Raw genomic sequence first — 13,596 nt, 5'->3', positions numbered from 1 at the left:
TTACTTTACTACTCAGTACACATTTGTAGATCATAAACATGGTTCATTAGTTTCTCAAAGACAAGAAAGTTTTCTTGCAGCAGACATTTCTGAAAGCAATAAAAATTACATGATCATTCTTGAAGAACACATAACGCGTACAGTCATAATAAATTTTCCATGCACACGTGCACTGTAACAAATAGAGTAGCAATCTCACGTTAAAAGGAACTCTTGAACCACTTAAAGCCAGATGTCAATGCTTTCTTTAATTGTGATAAATTCTGTTCTCTCACCTGAGAAGGTGACATTTCATGGCCAATAAGTCTGGGAAATCACCTGGAACATGAACAGATTTCCTGTTTTGTAAGCTATTTCCTGTAATGACCAGAAAGTTATGGAATAAAAGCTAGCTGACAATACAGTTGTTCTGAGCTTTGTGAATCACGTCAGGAAACCTGTACTTTTGTTTGAAAACCCAGTCGAGAGCTCAGGTTCCCCTCAACACGGACCCATCTCAATGAACTGGTAAATCAGAGTGAGCTTCTAAGTCACTGGAATTGCTGTAACATAAGGAGGCCTGAGGTCAGAGGATAAGCATGTGCTGATGACAATTGGTATTTATATGCTGCCCTCTCCTCTCGTAGCCTCACTACCAGTATAACCACACGTACAGACACTCTGAGTCATCAAAGGAACACGAACAGAGCTGAAACAGAGGGCTTTACAAGAGACTCTCACCTCTTCTACGGTTCCCCAGCAAGGCTCTGCCCTCCCATGTCACCTCCTCTGTTGATTTTCCCCTTCAAGGCTATTCTTGGTATTTATCTTAATAAGACACCACAAAGATGTCCATGAGAGAAGGGAAGGGCCCCAACTGTATAATCTATCTCAGGCAATGCAACAGACAATTGCGTGAAACTTCCAAATGTTAAAAGACAGCTTTGAAACCTGTGTCATCATCAATTGCATTTTTAGATTTAAGTTACTTTGTAAAAACTGACAGAAGCACCAGCCTTATCAGTCCCAGATGCCTGGGTGAGGCTGCTCTGGGACTACATGAATGATAAGCTGATGACTGTTTAAAAAATAATAATAAAGAAGGAAAGAAAAAAAAGAAAAAGGGACGCCTGGGTGGCTCAGTCAGTTAAGCGTCTGCCTTTGGCTCAGGTCATGATCCCAGGGTCCTGGGATGAGCCCCAGCTCAGTGGGGAGCCTGCTCCTCCCTCTCCCTCTGTCTGCCTCTTCCCCTGCTTGTGCTCTCTCTCTGTCAAAGAAATAAATAAATAAAATCTCTCTCTCTAAAAAAAAGAGTTATTCTGTTCTCTTTCTGTCTTTTGGACCTTTTTTTTTTTATTAGAAAGAGAGAGAAAAAGTGCAAGCAATGGGGGGTGGGCAGAGGGAGAGAGAAAATCTCAAGCAGGCCCCTCACTCAGCAGGGAGCATGGCTCGATCTCACAACCTGTGAGATCATGACCTGAGCTGAAATCAAGAGTCTGGTGCTTAACCAACTGAGCCACCTACGTCCCTTCTGTCTTTTGGACTTTAAGGGAAAATTGAGAATACATAAATCTCTTCACCTGGCCCATGATCCTGTCTACAAACTTGTGAACTGACTAGAACCCCCAAATGTGTAGTTGAAATCCAGATCACTTAAAACACATACACACACATCACAATAAAAAAAAAAAAAAAAAAGCAAATTCTGGATTGAAAAGAGGGGAGATGCTTTTATTCTCCATTAAGTATGCCAACCAAGACCTCACACTTGGTATCCATGATGAGATGTAGTGAGATGAACACTACACTAGGAATCTGAAATTAAATTACCTCTGGTTCTACTATTTGCTGTGTAACCAGCATGAGTTCCTTAGTACCCCTACCCCCTGCTTTATAGCATGAGATAATACTTAATTTACTTTCCTCAGAAGGTTGTTGTCAAAACTCAAATCAAGCAATGGATTAAAAAGTGCAATATATTGAACACATAGAATGCTACTATTAGTTTTCTTAAATTATTCTGCTTCGAATAGTTTTACTTTCTTTATCCACGATATTTTATTTGTTTCTCCTAGCCCCAAGAGATGGAATAGGGAATATATTTATTAGTATCCCTTAGCCCTGAAGTTTAGAAAACTAGGTTGATAACCATACTTAATTAAATCAAGTTTAAGGGGAAAAAAGAAAAAATTAGCCTCTAGTTGTTACACTTTGACTGTTCCTTTTTCCCTCCTGCCAAAAAAAAAAAAAAAAAAAAAAAAAACCTCTTTATGTATATTCATTTGTTATTCATTTAATTAGTCCAAAAAATTTCAAACCAGGCCTGTAGTTGAATTTAGAAAATTGGGTATGACTTGGTCTAGAGTAGATGACGGGCATGCAAATAAGTATAGTTATATAATAAAAGAATGCCAAAATATCACAGAAGTGGTGGGGGAGAACCCCAACTTCCTCTGACAGTAGAGAGTGAATCTTTAAGGGAAGATAAGTAACAGACATTTAGCTAAATCTTGAAACATAGGTAGGCTTTTCCCATGTGGGCAACAGTATTACATTTATATTCATCACTATTGAAACTATAAAATCTTCCCTTTCAGTAGTAAACTAAAGGGTGAAATTATATGAATAAATATGGTGATTATCATTCACAGTAGGCCAGGTTTTTTCAAAAGCAAATTAAGCACTGTCCCCACTCAAACAACTGAACACTGTAGGCAAGTCTTGCTAAACAGTCTGTTTGGATAGAAATGATCCCACTGGTATTAAGTACCAACACAGTCCAGTGAAAAAAGTGGCTAGGATACAGATGTTCTGAAAGAGCCTAGAGGAAGAGGGAAAGGGGAGGGAAGATAACCAGCAGGGAGCAAAGGGGAGTGGGGAGTGGTGGGCAATGAGAGAGTGCAAAGCTGAATTCTGACCTTCTGACCCCATTCTTCTCAATTCTTTTAGCCACTACACCACCTTGCTCTGTACCATCACCTCTTTCTAAGAGGGGTCTACAAAATAAGGTTAATTAATCAGGTTCAAGAATGAAATGTTCTCCTATCATGAGTGATTAATATTCAAAATGAAAGCACATGGTAAGTTGAAATCATATAGCCTTGTGAGCTCTGGGGAGAGACATGGATAAACCTTCTATTCCCCTGACGCCATTACTTGTTTATCAGGTGACACTGACAAGTTCTGAAAGATGGGAAGAACTCTTTCCTGTACTACCTTCTGAAAGAGCTCAAAGAGATGCATTAGAAAGGGTTTTTGTTCTTTATTGCACCTTGCCAATTTTCTGTAGCACTGAACTCAGCAATAAGGTGTCAGATCTGCTCCAAGTTAGTAAATCTTCCCTAGGAAGCTTTGGGATTTTCTTCAGGGAAACAGTTTCATGCTCCCTGAAACAGTCCAACATGTAAAAAGGATTCTCAGGAAAAGACATTTTCCAAACCTGATTCAAAACAGACACTTGGGAAATTGGAGGGGGAGATGAACCATGAGAGACGATGGACTCTGAAAAACTGAGTGTTCTAGAGGGGAGGGAGGTGGGAGGATGGGTTAGCCTGGTGATGGGTATTAAAGGGGGCATGTGCTGCATGGAGCACTGGGTGTTATACGCAAACAATGAATCATGGAACACTACATCAAAAACTAATGATGTAATGTATGGTGATTAACATAACAATAAAAAAACCCAGACACTTGGAGCCAAGGGGAAGGGTACCATGTGCTGACATGAGTGGGGAGGGGCCTCCAACAGAGACTAAACCTGCCTGTGACAGATGTTCTCTGCCCCATTTTCCCTCTCTCCAACCCTCACTTCTAATGGTCTGTGTCCAATTCTCTTCAAGTCTTTGAAGGCACTTAGAACATCTCAGACTTGGGAAAAAGTAATCCTTTACTCTTTCTTATTCCTGAGGTCATAATAATAGCAATTCTCAACCAGGCTTATAAATTTCTAAGAAATGCAGGCCTTGGGGCCTCCAGAGAACTTTTGAACCAGTATATCTGTGTATAGAACCAAGTGTATATGTTTTTAATATTCCCTAGATGACTCTGATGTGTTCTGCTTGATAATTTTTAAAATTTATTATTATTAACGATAATAATAATAATAACCGATCTAACCACTATACTCCTACTACTCCTACATCTAAAATCTCTTTGAAAGAAAAGGGACATAGAGATAATTTAAAAGATCATTAAGATGACCCCAAACCTTAGCAACTTTATAGGGTTGGGGCTATTCAAGGTACAGCCACACTTTGCTTAACCAAGCAAAGGTTAAATATTTTAAATTTCCCAAGAAAGAACATTTTATGATAGCTAATGTGCCTAGAATGTTGTGAATTTAACTCAAGCTATTTGTTGGAGGCTGTTGACAATCATAATTAGAAAAAAAAAGTAATTGGCCACAGAGGGCATCTCTTGGTCCACAGCTTAATTATTTTTTGCTTTAAAATTTGTAGAGCATCACATTTTCAGTGTGTTTGTATTGCTCTTCTAAACTTGCAATCTTTTTATTTTAAAGGTCTGTGTTTTTTTTTTTTAAGATTTTATTTATTTATTTGAGAGAGAGAATGAGAGAGAGAGAGCACATGAGAGGGGGGAGGGCCAGAGGGAGAAGCAGACTCCTTGCTGAGCAGGGAGCCCGATGCGGGACTCGATCCCGGGACTCCAGGATCATGACCTGAGCCGAAGGCAGTCGCTTAACCAACTGAGCCACCCAGGCGCCCGAAGGTCTGTGTTTTTATGCAAAGTGAGTGCATTGGAGATTGCCTTGTACCAAAGAGACTTCCTTTCAAAGACTTAAATCAAATGAATTTAAATATAATATTTTATTTTATAGATGAGAAATATGGCAATTAGTGCACTTTCTGAATTTTCTTTCTCAGAGATAGCTGGTTGCCACTAAAATCTGGTCTCCTATTTTTCTTGGACATTATGGTTGACAAGCTAGACTAAATTTTCCAGACTCCCTTGCTTTTGGGCCTGGTTATATGACTATGATCTTGCCATTGGAATAGCAGTGGTGTCTCCATTCTTGGTCGCTGACCATCTCTGGTCATTGGCCATTGACCACTGTCTTCCTGTAACAGTGACCAGCTTCTGCTGAGTAGACAGCAACAATGACAGAGGGACATGGTGACTTGAAACATGTCCCTGATAGACTGTAAGGAACCCAGGTCCCCATTGACCTAGACAGGTCTCATTAAGACTTGTGCAGGAGAGAGAAATAAACTGGTATGATTTTTCCTTTAAGCTATTCAATTTTTGTGTCTCTCTTTTTAATGTGTTAGTACCATTATAGCAACTTTGAAAAACCCCTCAAACCTTTCAGCTCCTATAACCAGGTGTTGAATGTCTTAAGAAATTCTCTGTAACAACGATTTGGAAAAAGGCCTGGCACACAAGACAAAAATAAAATTATTGAAAGAATATGTGTAAAAAATGATTGAAATTAACTTGCTTAAGGTCACATAGTCAATTGCTATGGAACTAAGCAGAAGCCTTATGTTTTCAATTGTTTTTAAGACATTCTCAAGTCAAATCTCACTTTCTTATCAAGAGAAATAAAAACATTGATTTTAGCCTTGTTCATACAGTTTTGTCCCCCTATATGCTACTAAGAAATTTTGCTTGCAATATTCTTCCTATTGTCATTAATTAGTATCAACTAGCTAGTACTATCAGAGAATTGCTCTAGTGATGTTTTCATAGCAGACACAACATCTTGGTTTGCCAAACATATTACAATTTCAAGGAAAAGCAAACAAGCTACCCCAATTATGCTTTGCCATTTGTCTGACACTTTCATTATTCTTGATGCAATTCCAATTGCATGTTGTCTTGTTGTAAAAGCCATTTGTCAAATTAACTTAGGAGGACTGGTGGAAAACGGGAAAAAAAAATCTCTTCATCTACTTCTAACACCTAGAGAATCAGCAGAGGGATATAATTTTGTCATCTTTCAAAGTAAATCAGATTCTGGGCTTGTTGTTTCTGAAGTAATCCAATATAAAATGGAAGAGTTGCATCCATCCATGACCATTTAGAAACATGCTCAATTCATGGAAAATCAATTCCAACTTATAGTCATGTGGCTTTTTATGATGCCCCATTAGGATTTCTTTAATTTTTGTAAATCTAGTGACTTATTCATTTTGATGCTATCAAAAGGAAAACACCTTCAGTTTAATAAAGTTCTTATCCAGGCGAGTGATTTGGGCTCTGGTCATAGTTCCTATAGATATTAGGAAATCCATACTTCCTGCTTACACATAGCAAAAAGAAGAGAATGGGGCAAAAAGCTTCAAGATCTTTTAAAAATGTACCTTTTCCATATTCTGAAACACCTCTATCACCATTTATTGTAATTTTGATTCCCGTCATTCATATATCAATGAAACTATAGAAATGGGTCTATGAAATAATAACTGCCAGGGGGGAATTAAAAAAAAAACTCTGTTAGAACAGATTATCAAATCAAGGATTAAAACTTGAAGGGTTTAAGGTTTTTTAACTAGTTTAGTTTGCCACTGCTGAAAGGATCCTACTGAAGCTAACGGGTCTGAGAAGAAGATAGTGGGAACTGGACAATTTGTTTGTTTGTTTGTTTATTTTTCTATATTTAAAAAAATTAACATATAATGTATTATTGGTTTCAGAGGTAGAGGTCAGTGATTCATCAGTCTTATGTAACACCCAGTGCTCATTACATCATGTGCCCTCCTTAATGTCCATCACCCCAGTTACCCCATTTAAAAGGAAGCTGAAAGCTTGAGTAAAACCAGGAGCAATTAATGTTGAAGAGAAAAATTGCAAACATAGAGGGGAAGAAATATGCTCAGTACACAAGCCAAAGTGGAAAGAAATTATTACTTTTGGGGAAAAAAAATTAAGGGCATTTTTTTGGTGCCAATTTCAGTTGCAGGAAAAATATGACAATCTTGATAAGCAATTGGATATACAATTGGATGTTTACATATTGCCATGGACATACGTGAGTTTTTCAAGAAAATACCAGTTATAGTTCACTAATCAGTTCAAGAATTCTAGTAACATTACTCAGAGGTTTAGTTAATCTTTTTCATACAGTTATTTTTTTAGAGCCCTATTGAAAATTATTTCACATATAGTGAAATTCACCTATTGAAAATGTAGTCCGTGCATTTAATATATTCACAGGGTTGCGCAACCATCGCCACAATCTATGTTTAGGACATTTTCAACAAGCTGAAAAGAAGCCCCATATACATAGCAATCATTCCCTGATTCCCACCCCCACTTCCCCCCAGCCCTAAGCACCCACTAACCTACTTTCTGTCACTATGGATTTCGTTATTCTGGACATTTCACACATAAATAAAATCATACATGTGGCCTTTGTGGCTGGCTCTTATCACTCAGCATGATGTTTTCAAGGTTCACCCACGTCATTGCATGCATTAGTGGTTCATCATTTTTTAAATTTCTGAATAATATTCCATTGTTTGGGCATACCATAATTTGTTTATCCATTCATCAGTTAATGAACAATTATTTGGGTTGTTTCCACCTTTGGGCCATTGTAAATAATTCTGCTAGGAACATTTGTGTACAAGTTTTGCACAGGCATATGTTTTGACTTTTCTTGAGTATGCAAATAGGAGTAGAATTTCTGGGTCACAGGGTAATTCCATGTTTGACATTTTGAGAAACTACCAACTATTTTCTCAAGTAGCTGCATCATTTCACATTCCCACCAGCAATGCTTTCTCTTCATCTTCACCAGCACTTGATATTACTTTTAAATTGTATCCATGTTAGTGGGTATGAAGTGGTAACTGTGGTTTTTTTGATTTGCATTTCCCTGAAGGTTAATGATGAACATTTTGTCATGTGTTCATTAGACACATAAATATTCTTTGGGAGAGTATCTTTTCAAATCCTTTGTCCATTTTAAAATCGGTTTGTCTTTTTATTGTTGAATTGTAAGACTTCTTTATATATTGTGGATACAAAGACTTTATCAGGTATATGATTTGCAAATATTTTTTTCCCATTCCATGGATTCCTTTCCTTTTCTTTTTTTTCCCAAAGATTTTATTTATTTATTTGAGAGAGAGAATGAGATAGAGAGAGCATGAGAGTGGGGAGGGTCAGGGGGAGAAGCAGACTCCCCGCTGAGCAGGGAGCCCGAAGTGGGACTCGATCCCAGGACTCCAGGATCATGACCTGAGCTGAAGGCAGTTGCTTAACCAACTGAGCCACCCAGGCGCCCTCCTTTCCTTTTCTTGATGGTATCCTTTGACACACAAAAGTTTTAAGTAAAAGTATGAAGTAAAAGTTTTGTCATTTGTGCTTTTGGTTTTATATCTAATAAACCATTTCCTAATCTAGAGCCACAAAATTTACTCCTATATTATCTACTAGGAGTCTTATCGTTTTAGCTCTTACATTTAGGCATATGATCTTTTTTTTTTTTTAATTTAAATCTATTTTTTTTTTTGAGAGGGAGGTGGGGGAGTTGATGAGGGAGAAGAAGAGAGAATCTTAAGCAGGCTCCACACCCAGCATGGAGCCGGATGCGGAACTTGATCTCACAACTCTGAGATCATGACCTGAGCCAAAATCAAGAGTTGGACCCTCAACCAACTGAGCCACCAGGCACTGCAGTCTATGATCCATTTTGAGTTAATTTTTGTGTATGGTGTGAGATAGAAATACAGCTTCATTTTTTTGCATGTGGATATACAGTTTTCCCAGTACATTTGTTGAAAATAATATTTTCTCCAATGAATTGTCTTGAAACCCTTGTTAAAATCAATCAACCATAAATAAAAGGGTTTATTTGTAAACTCTCAATTCTATTCCATCAACCTATTTTCGAGTCTGTACCATACTCTCTTGACAACTGTAGCTTTGTAGTGAGATAAAAACTGAATCCTCCCACTTTGACCTTCTTCAAGATTTTTTCCTTTGAAACAAATAGCAAATTGAAATAGTTTATTTCTTCCAATGTGGATGCCCATTATTTTTTCTTCTTGCCTAATTTTTATGACTACAACCACTTGTACAATATTGGAAAGAAGTAGCAATAGCAGGTATTCTCATCTTATCACTGATCATATGAGGAAAGCATTCAGCCTTTCTCTAGTATGTATTATGCTAGCTGTGGGTTTTTCATAGTGTGTATCAGGTTGAAGGAGTTCTTTCTATTCCTAGTTTGTTGAGTGTTTTTATCACCAAAGGCCACTGAATTACCTCAAATGACTTTTTTCCCCCATCTATTGAGGTGATTATGTGTTTTAATTCTTTATTCTATTAATATGGTGTATTAAATTTATTGTTTTGGGATGTTTAACCAACCTTGCATTACTGGGATAAATCTTAATTGGTCATAGTGTATAATCCTTTTTATATGTTGATGTGTTTGGTTTGCTATTCTTTTCTTTCCTTTTTTTTTTTTTTTTTTGTGCTTTCTTTTTGATTATATTAAAGATGACCAAAAATGGTACTTAATGCTACCAGGCAATTAGGACTTTAAGAAAAACCAGATTTGTGACTAAAAGGAAACATTTTCTTGGAAACTTTCATTGTTACGGCTTAAATTTCCTTTTAAAAAAATAACTTTCCGTAAGTTAAAATTAGCATTTTCACAAATACTAGCAGAGTCACTACATGAAATATTAAGAGTAAAACAAAAAACATGAATAACGAAGAAGTTCAATGCTTTATTATTAAACTATCTTCCTGCAAGGCTGTTGCTTCATTGTATAAAAATAGCACCAACAAGTGCAGTATATTGCAAAATTAAGGTAGTGTTGTTCTTTATCTGACACATTACAACTAACAAACCTTTCTCTACTGCCAGTTATTTCCAATGGAAAGATTATTTAAGCATTTTGACCCCCATCCAGGGATAGATGTAAGCTTAAGGCTTAAGGTAACAATGTCATCCTTGAATTACATAATTTTTATAGCTAGTTTTTAACCAAAGATAATTTCAGGATTCTGAATATTATAACTGGAGCATAAAAATCAGAGGGTGTTGCAAAACAGATGCATGTTGTGTTTTTCTGCAATCATTATGAAGTTAAGGGGTATTTTCTTCCATTAGCATTGTTACAAGTAGTTTCTTTCTCCACTGGTATTGCTAATAGTTGCTATTTTAAATCCTCTGTGTACCACTAATCTGAAACAACTATGCTAGATTAAGTTGTTTCATACTGGTTTATTTAGGGGTTCCATTTTCACTCAATAGATTTTATGTATTTCTCATATGCTTCTTCACTCATTAATTCATCCAGTTCTGAAGGATTACTGAGTGCTATCTTGATCAGCCAACCATCTTCATAACAAGATTTGTTGACAAGTCCTGGATTTTCTGCAAGAGCTTCATTAATTTCAGTTACTTCTGATAGGGAATAGAGTTCACCAGCAGCTTTCACACTTTCCAAAGCACCAAACTCATCTTGTTTGTTCAGTTTTGTCCCAACTTCAGGCTGACTACAGTAAACAACATCTCCCAAAGCTTCCTGTCCAAAATTGCTGATTCCCACTGTTCCAATACCATTTTCTGTTATTATCCACTCATGTTTGTCTGTGCATTTCGGCACGGAGAGCAGAGCGGAGCCCGAGCGCAGTGACCGAACCGCGCCCGCCCTCAGCCCCCGGGGCCGCTGCAAGCAGGGCGCAGCGGGCGCGGAGGCGACGCGCAGACTTCAGGGCGCACGCTCCGCCCCGCCCCGCCCCGCCCCGCCCCTCACCGCACCGCACCCTACCGCACCGCTTAGCACCGCTCGGCTCCGCCCCGCCCCGCTGCGCAGCGCCCAGTTGCATCTGTATTCAAAAAGGATGTTTGTCTGTGATTTTCTTTTTGTTGTGTTGTTACCTTTGTCTGGTTTCGGTACTGGGAAAATACTGGCCTCAACATGGATTAGGTAGTGTTACTTCCTTTTCTACTTTTTTTGGAAACATTTGTAAAAGACTGGTCATCATTTGTCTTTAAATGTTTGATACAATTTACCAGTGAAGCCATCTAGGCCTGCCTTTTCTTTGTTGGAAGTTTTAAAATTACTATTTCAATTTTGTTGCCTGTTGTAGGTCTTCTTAGATGATCTTTTCTTCTTGAGTAAATTCTGTTAGTTTCTGTCTTTCTAGAAATTTGTCCATTTCATTGAAGTTATCTAATACAATGGCATATGACTATTCATAGTATTCTCCTATTACAACTTTTATTACTGTACAATCAGTAGTGGTGTCTCTTTTTCATCCCTGATTGCAATAATTTGAGTTTTCTTTCTCCCTCCTTCCCTCCCTGTCTCTCTCTCTCCGTGACTCTAGCTAAAGGTGTATCAATTTTGTTTGATCCTTTCAAAAAAACAACTTTTGATCTCATTGCTTTTTCTCTATCTTTTATTTTATTTCTTTCTACTGTAATCTTATTATTCCTTTCTTTCTGCTTGCTTCGAGTCAGTTTGCTCTTTTTTCTGTACTTCATAACCTGGGAAATGAGGTTATTAATTTGAGATTTCTTTTTTTTTTTACATATGAGTTTATAGCTATAAATTTCCCTCGAAGCACTGTGTTATCTGCTTCCTGTAAATTTTGGTATGTTGTGTTTTCATTTTCATTCCTCAAATTATTTTGTAACTTCCCTATGTTTTTTTCATTAACCCATTGGGTTATTTAAAAGAGCGTTATTTAATTTCCACATAGTTGTGAATTTCCAAAATTTTCTTCTGTTGTTGATGTCTAATTTAATTCCACTGTGGTTGGAGAACACATTTTGTATAATTTCAGTCCTTTTAAATTTACTCAGGTTGGTCTTATGACCTAGCATATGGTCTTGCCTTGAAAAGAATATATGTTCTGCTACTGTTGTGTAGAGTCTTCCAGAGAGGTCTTTTAGTTCCCATTGATTTACAGTGTTATTGCAGTTGTTATTCAAAGAGGATCTTTTCTCCTGGTTGTTCTTTCCATTATTGCATGTAGGTGTTGAAGTCTCTGATATCGTATTTTAATGTCTATTTCTTTCTTCAATTCTATTAGATTTTTCTTCATGTATTTTGGAGCTCTGTGCTGAAATACATTTCTGCTTAGTATCATCTCCTTCATATATTGACCTGGACAATATCAAATATTCTTCTTTGCCTATAGTAACAATTTTTATCTTAGAATCTATTTTCTTATATTAGTATCTCACTCCAGTTCTTTTTTGGCTACCTTTTGCATAAATTATATTTTTCTAACTTGTTTCTTTTAACTTGTGTCTTTTAATATAAAGCATGTTTTTTTAGATTGCCTATATTTGGATCTTATTTTTTCCCATTCTGCCAATTTCAGACATTTGATTGGTGAACATGTTTTCATTTAATGTAATTACTGATAAGGGAGGATTTATGTCTGTCATTTGCTATATGTTTTCTATATGTTTTATGTCTTCTTTATTCCTTAATCCCTGGTTTCTTTTTTGTTAAGTTGATATTTTATAGTGTACCTTTTTTCATTCCTTTGTTTTACTTTTATTGTATTTTTAGGTATTTTCTTAGTGAGTGATCGCCCTGGGGATTACACTAAGCACTCTAACTTAAAACAATCCAGTTAGTATTAATATTAATTTAATTTTAGTAGTATATAATACTTTGCTCCAATGTTTCAGTCCCTCCCCACTCCTTTGTACAATTATTGTCATCCAAATTACATTTTTACGTTATAAGCCTATAAACAATTTTAAAATTATTGCTTTATGCAGTTGCCTTTTAAAATAGATTGGATAGGGGCGCCTGGGTGGCTCAGTCGTTAAGTGTCTGCCTTCAGCTCAGGTCATGGTCCCAGGGTTCTGGGATCAAGCCCCACATTGGGCTCTCTGCTCAGTGGGAAGCCTGCTTCTCCCTCTCCCACTCCCCCTGCTTGTGTTCCCTCTCTCGCTGTGTCTCTCTCTGTCAAATAAATAAATTCTTAAAAAAAAAATAGATTGGACAAGTAAAGTGTTACAAGTAAAATATGTTTATATTGTTGCTCATAATCCCTATATATTACTTCCCTTGGTGCTCTTTATATTTTTGTGTGGATTTGAGTTACCATTCAGTGTGTTTTCATTTCACTCTGAAGGACTTCCTTTACTATTTTTTTCTTTTTGTGGGATAGGCCTGGAAGTTATAAATTCTCTGTTTTTATTTTTCTGAAAATGTGGTAATTTTTCACTCAGTTTTGAAGAATTTAGCTACCTATAGAAATCTTGATTGATGGTGGTTTTCTTTCAATACTTTGACGATGTCATCCCACTGTCTTCTGGTCACCATGGTTTCTTTTTTTTTTTTTTTTAAGATTTTATTTATTTATTTGAAAGAGAGAGAGAGTATGAGCAGGGAGAGGGGCAGAGGGAGAGAGAGAAACAGACTCCCTGCTGAGTGGAGAGCCTGATGTAGGGCTTAATCCCAGGACCCTGATCTCATGACCTGAGCTGAAGTCAGATGCTTAACTGACTGAGCCACCCAGGCGCCCCTCACCATGGTTTCTAAAAAAAAAAAAAAAAAAAAAAAATCATTCTAGTCCTTGTAAAGATCCCTTGTCTGTGGTGTCATTTTTTTTTCTTGCTCTTTTCAACATTTTCTCTTTGTCTTTGATTTCATGATATGTCTA

The 13,596-nt window shown here is 36.9% G+C and overlaps 1 long non-coding RNA gene across 1 annotated transcript in view; it reads left to right on the top strand.

Moving 5' to 3' along the window:
- LOC129045963 (uncharacterized) overlaps positions 1-13,596 on the top strand; it is a 65,617-nt gene that overhangs the window by 39,112 nt on the left and 12,909 nt on the right. The window lies entirely within an intron of this gene.

Source organism: Mirounga angustirostris, unplaced genomic scaffold (genome assembly GCF_029215605.1).
Source record: "Mirounga angustirostris isolate CCGP_5_RB_7025 unplaced genomic scaffold, mMirAng1.0.hap1 SCAF_2, whole genome shotgun sequence".
Lineage (NCBI taxonomy): Eukaryota > Metazoa > Chordata > Mammalia > Carnivora > Phocidae > Mirounga > Mirounga angustirostris.
The sequence above is the reverse complement of the archived record's forward strand: the minus strand, read 5'-3'. Positions and strand labels throughout refer to the sequence as shown.